At 33.0% G+C, this 10,670-nt stretch overlaps 1 pseudogene; it reads left to right on the top strand.

Moving 5' to 3' along the window:
* The first annotated feature begins 2,642 nt into the window (after positions 1-2,642).
* Positions 2,643-3,606, top strand: LOC138924893 (olfactory receptor 14I1-like; annotated as a pseudogene).
* The last annotated feature ends 7,064 nt before the right edge of the window (positions 3,607-10,670 follow it).

Below are 10,670 nucleotides of genomic sequence, written 5' to 3'. Positions count from 1 at the left end.
AATACATAACAAAATATGCAGAAATTAATAATAAAATAATATAACACACACCTGATTCTCCAGTAACTTCTTTTGTTAAATCTTAATATATTCTTGGATTCCTAGGTTTTAATATATGGGGTATCTTATCAGATCCATAATACCAAAGAGGACAGTTTTGCCCCTTCCCACTGAATTTTATAAGTAATTTAAAAGGTGGAGTGCAATTCATAATGCACAAAAATATTCCATTTGCTTCCTTACATGGATACACACAATATTAAAAGAAATATTTCAAATCTGGAAAGTAGGAGTATACCAAATGATTAATAACCAGTGTTTAATTTTATCACATTAATATTTTTCTGGTTGCTCTAAGATTTAAATATTAAAATATTTCAGATATAGTTGACAAAATTTTTATTTCACTTTATTCTCTTTTCTTCCCTCCTCCATACCATTTTGATTAATGGGTACTCTGTATAAATTGTTTAACAGATTTGTACAATTTTTATATGTGTGTCTATCTATAAACAATATACTATACTCTTCTGAATGTTTAAACTGATATGATTGGAAACACTTTCTATGTAATAGCTTGCAGCTTGCTTTTGCTATTCAAAAATATATTACGATCTCCTTTATTGATGTATGTAGAGCTATTCCATTTGATTTTATTGCTACAGAGTGTTCCATTCTGGTGTAAAACAAGGTATATTATCAAGTATGCCAGTAATTGGAATTTAGAGTTTAAACATGATAGAACAGACATTCTTAAATATGTCATGTAAAAAATTAAGTATATATTTGTTACAAATAGCATTGCCGCTTGAAACTTACACATCTTAATTGTATTAAATATTGCCAAACGACACTCCAAAGTACATAGACTGCTTACACAAAAAACAGCAGTAAAGGGGAGTTTCATCCCTTCACATCTTTATTAAGCCTTTAGTGGTAAGATTTATATGCATTATATTTTCTAGAGCAATGAAAGAAACAAGAGCACCTTATTCAGGTTTTAATGTGCATTTTCATAACGAGTACTTTTGGACATATTTTTGAAGTAGTAATTGATCATTAATTTTTCTGTTTATGAACTGCTTGTTCAGATATTTTGCCTATATTTTTCTTTTATGTTAACCTGCTCTCATAGATACTTCTTTTTAAATCAGGGAACTGATATTACTCCTTTCTCATTTACCTTGCAAATATTTATTGCTCATTATTTGACATTGTGTGAGGGCACTATTGTTTTTAAATTTTTGTTTTAATGAGACAGTGAAGTGTTTCATATTGACTATATTATTTATAGCCTATGGAAAGAAGACTATCTTCAAAATTTGTCATAAAAAGGGGGTCCTACATTTCTTATAAATAAGGGTAAGATTCATTCATATTTGCCTATTCTCAAAGGATAGCACTTATTTATGTGTTTTATTTATCATGAATGTAATGAGATAATCAAACAATACTGATTAAAATGGATAATCACTAAGCTTATTTTAAATTGACTTCAAAGTTGGCTGATATTTGAAAACATAAAATTGTGAGTTACGACACTTTGGAGTCATGTAGAGAGAATCTAACACAGAAATGACTTCGATGCAGACAAGCATATATGTTTTAAACATGCAGACAGTATCACTGAGCAAAAGTAAAGATATGATAATCATCAATTAATATATAGAAAAAATCTCATTTTCATCAAGTTTTGTGGGTCTAAATTATTACCCATTAAAGAAAATTAGGAGAATGCAGAGGTGAGCAACACTGATCCTGGAGATGGACAACCTTGATTTGAGTGCTGGCTCAGGATCTGGCTTTTTGAGAGGTCTTGGGCAAGTTAATTCACATTATTTTTTCTTAATTTCTTATTCTGTAGAATAAAAATAATAGTAACACATTTTAATCCTTTGTGCCATTGTGAATATTAATTGAGTTAATATATTTACTGTGCGTATGACAGAATCTGTCACAGAGAAAGTGCTACACAAGGATTGTTGTGTTTTTATTGTAGTATTGTCATTTCTTGTGCATTCACACAAAGCAAACTTCCTCTTTTCCAAATCAGAACTATTTATAATGGGTTTAAAATTTGTATTCCATATTCTTTCTATGACTTCAACAATAAATCCCCATTTTAAAGTCACTTACCAACAAAGTTATTTGACGAAAAGCTAAAGAGAGTTGACTCTGCACAGGACCTGTAACCATTTTGATTCCAAACTTTTATATTAAAAATTTACCCAGCAACTTGAATAGAAGGTAAATTGTTGGACTCATCTCACAAATTCTTATTTATTAGATTTTCATTGGGATCTTAAAATTTATAACAAGCACCTATTTGATGAAAACATCTTGATCTCACATTTTGAGTACTGCATAGTAAATATACAGTACTAATCAAAAGCTTTGGAAATTACTTACTTAACTATTAAAGTCTTAAGACATACATCTCTTAGAATGTGCCCACGTGAAAAATTCATCTTCCACCACTCCATTTGCTTAAGCAGTGTAGAAGATATCTAACCAATTACTTTATTTAGGGGAATAGTATTTTTATAACATTGTATTAATACAATATTGTGTTCATTTTTTATCTCATCTTTAATCACTGTGTGCTTTTCCTTTGACAATCAGGACATAGCTTTCCCTGCTCAATGGATAATCTTACTCAAGTGACAGAATTCCTGCCTATGAGGTTTTCTGATATCTGGGAGTTTCAGATACTACTGCTGGACTGTTTCTCCTGCTTTATCTGGCAGCACAGTTGGGGAACCTTCTCATCGACATGATCATTACTCTTGATCAGTATCTTCACACACCCATGTACTTCTTCCTAAATAACCTCTCCTTTTTGGATTTATTTTACATCTCAGTCACTGTACCTAAGTCAATACACAGCTCCATGACTCACAGCAACTCCATCTCTTATCTTGGCTATATGGCTCAAGTCTATTTTTTCTTTGCTTTTGCATCTGCTGAACTGGCCTTTCTCACAGTTATGTACTATGACCTACTATGTTGCCATTTGCCACCCCCTCCAATATAGAGCCATTATGACATCAGGAGCATGCCACCAGATAGCACTCATTACCTGGCTAAGTTGCTTTTCTTATGCAGCAGTCCACCCTGGCAACATGTTTTGGGAGCCCCTTTTAGATCCAACACAAGGCACTAGTTCTTCTGTGACATCCCTCATGTGTGGGCCCTGATTTCCTGTGAAGTTTTCTTTGTTGAGTTTGTGACCCTGGCTCTGAGCTCCAGCTTGGTGCTGATATGCTTGTTCTTATAATCATCTCCTATATCCAGATCTTCTCAACAGTCTCAGAATCCCATCAGGAGAGAGTTGAGCGAAAGCCTTCACCACCTGCTCCCCACAGCTGACGGTCTTCATATCCTTCATCACCACAGGGCTCTTTGCTGCCTTAGAGCCAGTTGTTAAAACTTTTTCCACTCAAGATTTGATTATTGCTATGGCATATACAGTTTTGCCTCCCTTCCTGAACCCCATCGTATACAGTCTTATAATCAAGGAGATCAAAGCATCTGTCTGGAGACTACTTGGGAAGATAAATCTGCAAAAGTAGATCACCTGGTCTCTGCTAATGGAAGATCCTGTAACAAAAGGTGAGGAGACCATAAATACTTTATGAGAAAAAAATGATATTGAAAAAAACTGCTGGATGGCAGAATGAAAATTTTCCAGCCCTATATTTAGAAAGAAATGCAAATGGTCCTTCAAAAAATAAAAATCTATTTGTATGATATCAAATATTCTAAAATTGTGTAACTACGACCTTCTATGGTGATCCATTCCTTCTCATCCCATTTATCTTCCTACTCATGTAAATACCATATATTGAACCTGTAGCCCTATCTTAAAGTCACCATGTATTTGTTGGAAGGGGACAGATGCACACACACATCTGTTTTTGGTACCTGATTTACCTACTCATCAAAAGAGAACATAAAACAAGCAAAGTGGTTTCAGAGGACAGAAGTTAACGTTGTTGTGGCTTTTGCCCAATATTTTAAGAATATTTTGTCAGTCTTATCTAATTCTATAAATCTTTCAGGAAATTGAGACAAATTTCATCAATACTCTTTTTTGGCATCTATTTAAGTTGCCATGTTTGGGGCGGGCTCCCTGGCCGAGTGGTTAAGTTCGCGCGCTCCACTGCAGCAGCCCAGGGTTCGGATCCTGGGCACGGACATGGCACCACTCATCAGGCCACGTTGAGGCAGCGTCCCACATCCCACAACTAGAAGGACCTGCAACTAAGATATACAACTGTGTACAGGGGGGGTTTGGGGAGATAAAGCAGAAAAAATAAAAAGATTGGCAACAGTTGTTAGCCCAGGTGCCAAATTTTAAAAAACAAACAAAAAAATAAATTGCCACATTTCACTTTTGAAATGCTGTAATAATAATAATAAAAACAAATATGACTATATTATTTGCTCTACATCAGACATTGGTCTAAACACTTTAGATATCTGTGCTTATAGTAATTCAATGCTTTCAATAACACAATTCTGTTGGTTCTATTTATTTCACTCAGGTTACACAGATGAGAAAACTGAGTTAGAAGTCAAGGACTTGCCCAAGTTCACGCAGCCAAAATTGTCTGAATCAGTAATTGATTCCAGGGAGTTTTATTAGAGAATATAGAATATTTGCCACAATTCTATACAATCTTAATATCTGTAATAAGTAAAAAATAGTGTTCTAATATTAATTGATATTTCTGTTATACATGTACTTTTTATTTCTGTCTGTGTCATAAGAGTCTAGATTCTTGGGGCTGGCCCCGTGGCCGAGTGGTCTAAGTTCGCGCGCTCCGCTGCAGGCGGCCCAGTGTTTCGTCGGTTCGAATCCTGGGCGCGGACATGGCACTGCTCGTCAGACCACGCTGAGGCAGCGTCCCACATGCCACAACTAGAGGAACCCACAGCGAAGAATACACAACTGTGTACCGGGGGGCTTTGGGAAGAAAAAGGAAAAAATAAAATCTTTAAAAAAAAAAAAGAGTCTAGATTCTTGTTGCTAGTATCATATTTAGAATAATTATACCTACTATGTACAGAAGGGTATCAAAGGGTGTCATTGTTGGTGCTATTGTTACCTCAATTTTTATAAAATTTGTTTCAGATTCAAAAGATAATTTTTGAAGTTCTATGTCTTATTCTTCAAAATGAAATAATTATCTCTATTTGATAGATGAAAATTAGGCTTGGAAGCTACGTTTGAAATTTTAATGAAATTTTCATGTCCTTTATGATAGTTGGTTTATTCATTTTTTATAAAGTTTTAAATTTTGTAAATTGTTATTTTCATGGAAAGTGATCCATTTTATTTTGAGTTTCTAGATGTCTTAACATGTAAATTTATATCCATGATTCCACTACTAATTCTTCAAAATTGTATGTTCCTGAATAATTCATTGATTACAATTTCTAATTATTTGGCCATTTTGTTTTACCTTCAAGGTAATGATATTTTGACAGTTCTTATGTATTTACTTTCTTATTAATCTATAGTACAATTCACTTTTTTGGTGTACAGTTCTATGAGTTCAGACAAATGTATGGACTCATGTAACCATCTTCACAATCTAGACACAACATAATTGTACCTCACCCCAGATTCCCTCCTGATACCAATTTATATTCAATATATCCTCTAACTCCAGCCTGTGGCCAATTCTGATTTATCTTTCCTTACAATTTATCTTTCACACAATGTTATGTAAATTGAATTAAAAGGTATGTAGGTTTTGAGTCTGGCACTTTTCCTTAGCATAATGTTTTGGGGATAGAGTCATGTTAAATTTTATATCAACACTTTGTTCCTTATTATTGCTGAGAATTTTTCATTGAATGTATTACTACTATTTTTCTTTATCCACTCAGCAGTTTTCAGTTATTAGTATTTAGAAACATAGCTGATATAAACATTCATGTACAGGTTTTTAAGTAAATGTAGGTTTTCATTTCTTTCATGAAAAGGAGTAAAATCATTGAGACTTTTGTTAAGTGTATGGTAAATTTCCTAAGAAATTGACTAAATGCTTTCCAAACTGTAACAGTTTGTGTTCTGACCAGCAAAGTTTGTTAGTTGAGTGTCTGCATTCTTGCCAGCATTTCATATGCGTTATTAATTTCTTATTTTATTCATTTGAATATGTGTATTTTTGTAGCACATTTAGTTGTAAGTTTATTTTCCTAATGACTAATTGTACAGTTCATCTTTTCCTTTTCAAAGTTTATTTGTTAGGTTTATGTGTGCTTTGTGAAATGTGTCTTCAAATATTTTGCTCATTTTTAATTGGAATGTTGTTATTCCTGAGTTTTGACAGTTCTTCAAATCTTATGGACACAAGTCGTTTGTCAGATCTATGGTTTTCAAATATATATCCTTAGTCCATGGTTTGATTTCCACATACTATTTTGCAGAGGAACCATTTTTAACTTTGATGAAATTCAATTTAGCAAAATTTTCCTATATGGATTATGCTTGTAATGACATTTCTAAGACTGTACCAAACCAAAAGTCAAAAAGATTCTATATTTTAAGCAGAATTATAGTGTTCAGCTTTACATTTAGGTTTATGACATAATTTGAGTTCATTTTTTAATCACATATGATGTATGCCTCTAGGTTCCTTTTGTTGTCTGCATATGGCTATCGAATGTTTAGCAACTCTTTCCAATGAATTACCTCTTGGCAAGTTGGTAAAAAGTATACTAAACTTATCTGTGTGAGTCTATTTCTTGACTCTCGAGTCTGTTTCACTTATCTATCTTCTCATCATTTTTCTACTTCAACACCTTATTTCTGTACTTTTATAATAAGAATTGAAATTAGATAGTGTGACTTCTCAATCTTCATTCTACTTTTTCAAACTTTAGATTTTTTTGTCTTACTATATAAATTTTAAAATAATTTTGGATAGAATCAACACTTAGGATCAAGTCTATGGTCTACTGGACAGCCACATGCAAAAGAATGAAAGTAGGCCGTTACCTTACACCATGCACAAAAATCAACTCAAAATGGATTAAAGACTTGAATGTAAGAACCCAAAATGATGAAACTTCCAGAAAAAAACATAGGCAGTATACTCTTTGACATTGGTCTTAGTAGCATATTTACAAGTACCATGTCTGACTGGGCAAGGTAAACAATAGAAAAAATGAACAAATGGGACTACATCAAACTAAAATCTTCTGCACAGCAAAGGAAACCATCAACAAAATGGAAAGATGACCTAACAATTGGGAGACTATATTTGCAAACCATGTATCTGATAAGGTGTTAATATCCAAAATATACAAAGAACTAATATAGCTCAACCAAAAAATAAAACAATGACCCAATTAAAAAATGGGCAAAAGATCTGAACAGAGATTTCTACACAGAAGATATACCGATGGAAAACAAGCATATGAAAAGATGTTCAACATCATTAGCTATCAGGGAAATGCAAATCAAAACCAAAATGAGGTGTCACCTCACTCCAGTCAGAATGACTATAACTAACAAAATAGGAAACAACAAGTGTTGGAGAGGAAGCAGAGAGAATGAAACCTTTATACACTGCTAGTGGGAGTGCAAACTGGTGCAGTCACTATGGAAAGCAGTATGGAGTATCCTCAGAAAATTAAGAATAGATCTACCATATGATCCAGCTATCCCACTGCTGGGTATTTATCCAAAGAACTTGATAACACAAAGGCATAAAGATACATGCAGCCCTATGTTCATTGCAGCATTATAGACAATAGGCAAGACATGGAAGTAACCTAGGTGCCCATCAAGGGATGAATGGATAAAAAAGATATGGTATATATACATAATGGAATACTACTCAGCCATGAGAAATGATGAATACGGCCTTTCGTGACAACATAGGATGGACCTTGAGGGTATTATGCTAAGTGAAATGTCAGTCTACTTATGATCTCACTCATAAGTAGAAGACAAAAACCACAACAAACACATAGCAACTGAGGTTGTATTGTTGATTACCATAGGGGAAGCGGGGAGGAGGGAAGGCAAAAGGGGTGTTTAGGCTCCCATGTGAGGTGATGGACTATAGTTAGTTTTTGGGTGGTAAACATGATGTAATATACACAGAATTCGAAATATATTATGATGTACATCTGAAAGCTATGTTATGTTACAATCCAATGTTCCTGCAATAAAAAATTTTAAAAAATCATTTTGGATATAATCAATTTTCAGGATCAAGTCTACAGTGTACAGCTGTTTTTGTAGTCATTATTTTCTGCTTCCTTTTCCATGAATTCATTAAAAATCTACCACACAGAAAATACAAAATAATTTAACCAATAAATCCTTCTCCCTATAGTCTACCTTTTAGAAAATGTTTCCTAAATGGAATTGTATGGTCATAGACTTTTGAGTTTGGCACTTTCCCTGAGAAAAATGGATTTGAGATTCATCCATGTTGAACTGCATATTAGGTCCATGGAGTTGAAAGAGGCAATGATCTGTTATTCTAGTGTAATCTAGTAGTCACTGACTTGTTAATTATATGCATATGAAGAAAATATAAAACTTAAATACTCTTTATGTACAACTACAACTTTGAGTAATTTATTTTAATTTAAAATATATAACAATTTCAACTTCATATAATAGTCTTAAAATAAGAATATAAAATGAAGAATACACAGAAATGCATCAAAAACAGAGACAAAAGAAGTTCAGTAAAAAGTACGTCATTTACTGCAAATTAATGTTTATTATAGATAATTGTAATGCACAATTTCATGGTTTTGAACATGAAAGTATATTGTTTTTGAAGTAAATTTGTTAGAAATTATTGGCAAAATAAAATCAAGTGGTTTAGGAATGAGAATTTAAACAGTCTATCCCACACTCAGTATGGGCACGAAGAACTGAAGGCACCTCTTACTGTTTTCATTAGCATGGTTTTGTTATTCTTCTGATTTCATTATTATGACTTTATTCTTCCAGGTGTCTCCTGTCCAGTCCAATGGTTTTATTATATTATAGAAATTTCCCCCTAAATCCATCAATTCTTCAATGGAAAACATAAACACAGTTTAGGTCTAAGATTCTTTCACTCCCTTTATTCAAAATCTTCATGTTGCTATTTCTACTACTCTGAGATTATTGTATGGTGATCTTTATCCTAATGAGGTCCCCCATGCCACATTTGAAAGATTCACCTAAAGTCAAACAGAATTCTCAACAAATTCTCACAGTAACTAAGAAGATTCTGCCAAGTTTGGAAAGATGGAGTGTTCTCTTGCTGTCTTAAGCAATAAAAAAAGTTCTGTCTTATCGACTAGTTCTTTTGGTGATATTTGGGGAACCAGTTTTTGACAACAGTTACAGTAATTAGAAGAGCACAAACAGAAAATGAGGTCACCCAAGTCAGAACTTCCCACAGACAGCTGCAGCATATTGATGTGCCCTGGAGGAATCATGATCATGACACATGTAGAAGTGAAACACATGCTACAATATAAAAAATAACGAAATTCAAAATGAAGCTGAGTTATAGTAATACTTTACATCAATTTGTATATAATAAAAGTATTAATTTAAAATTGAGTGCCTTAAGTTAATGATTCGTTTTGAAATTTCTAGGCTAACCACAAAAAAGATACTCAATGATATAACGACAGAAAACTAAAAGCTAAAAAAGGAAATAATAAAACTACAACCATATTACTTAAAAAAAGACAATAAAACACACAGAACAAAAAAAGCACAAACAGAAAAGAAATAACAGAATGCTAGACAGTACTGATACAACTATGTCAGATATTACAATACTTATAAATGAAATAAACACTCCAATTAAAATAAAACATTATTGGAATGTCAATATGATATTGTTGAACGCAAGATAGACTATTTACTTTTTACAATAAACCCAATTTATGTATAAAACCAAAGTTGATGTGAAGGTAAAGAACTAAAAAAAATATAGCAGGAAAGAAAATCTTTATTACTTTATCATCAGGTAAAGTATTGCTAGAAATAAAAAGAGTCATTTTAGATTGAGAAAGATTTAATTTAGTGTGAAGATAAAGAAATTGCCAATTCCTACTCAATTAATTGCATAATTCAAAATATGAAATAGATGAAACTGACAAAACTAAAAGAAAAAAGTGAAATCCACAAACATATGTGGAGATATTTACATTCTTCTTTCAGTAACAAACTGAAATACCAAATAAAAACTTCATAAAGATTGTGATTAAACTACTCTTTTGAAAAGTTAAAGTAATTAATATTTCTAGAACAGTGCACAGTGTATTTTTATCAACTGCACATAGAACATTTAACAACTCAATATTTAGCCAGAATAATATGCTAACACAGCAAATTCTAAAGCATTTAAACAATGCAAGATATGCTTTCCTAATCACATAGAAACAAACCAAATATCCAAGACAGCACATAACTAAAAATTTCCCAATAGTATAGAAACAATATAGCACAATTCAAGAACAAGAACTGGATCAAATGTGGGGGCAGGCCACATGGCCAAGTGGTTAAATTTCCGCACGCTCTGCTTCAGTGGGCTGGGGTTTGTGGGTTCAGATCCCAGGTGCAGACCTACTCCACTCATCAGCCATACTGTGGAGGCATTCCACATACAACATGGAGGAAGACTGGC

The sequence above is a fragment of the Equus caballus genome, chromosome 6, assembly GCF_041296265.1.
Source record: "Equus caballus isolate H_3958 breed thoroughbred chromosome 6, TB-T2T, whole genome shotgun sequence".
Taxonomy (NCBI): Eukaryota; Metazoa; Chordata; class Mammalia; order Perissodactyla; family Equidae; genus Equus; species Equus caballus.
This window is presented reverse-complemented; position numbering and strand designations above follow the sequence as displayed.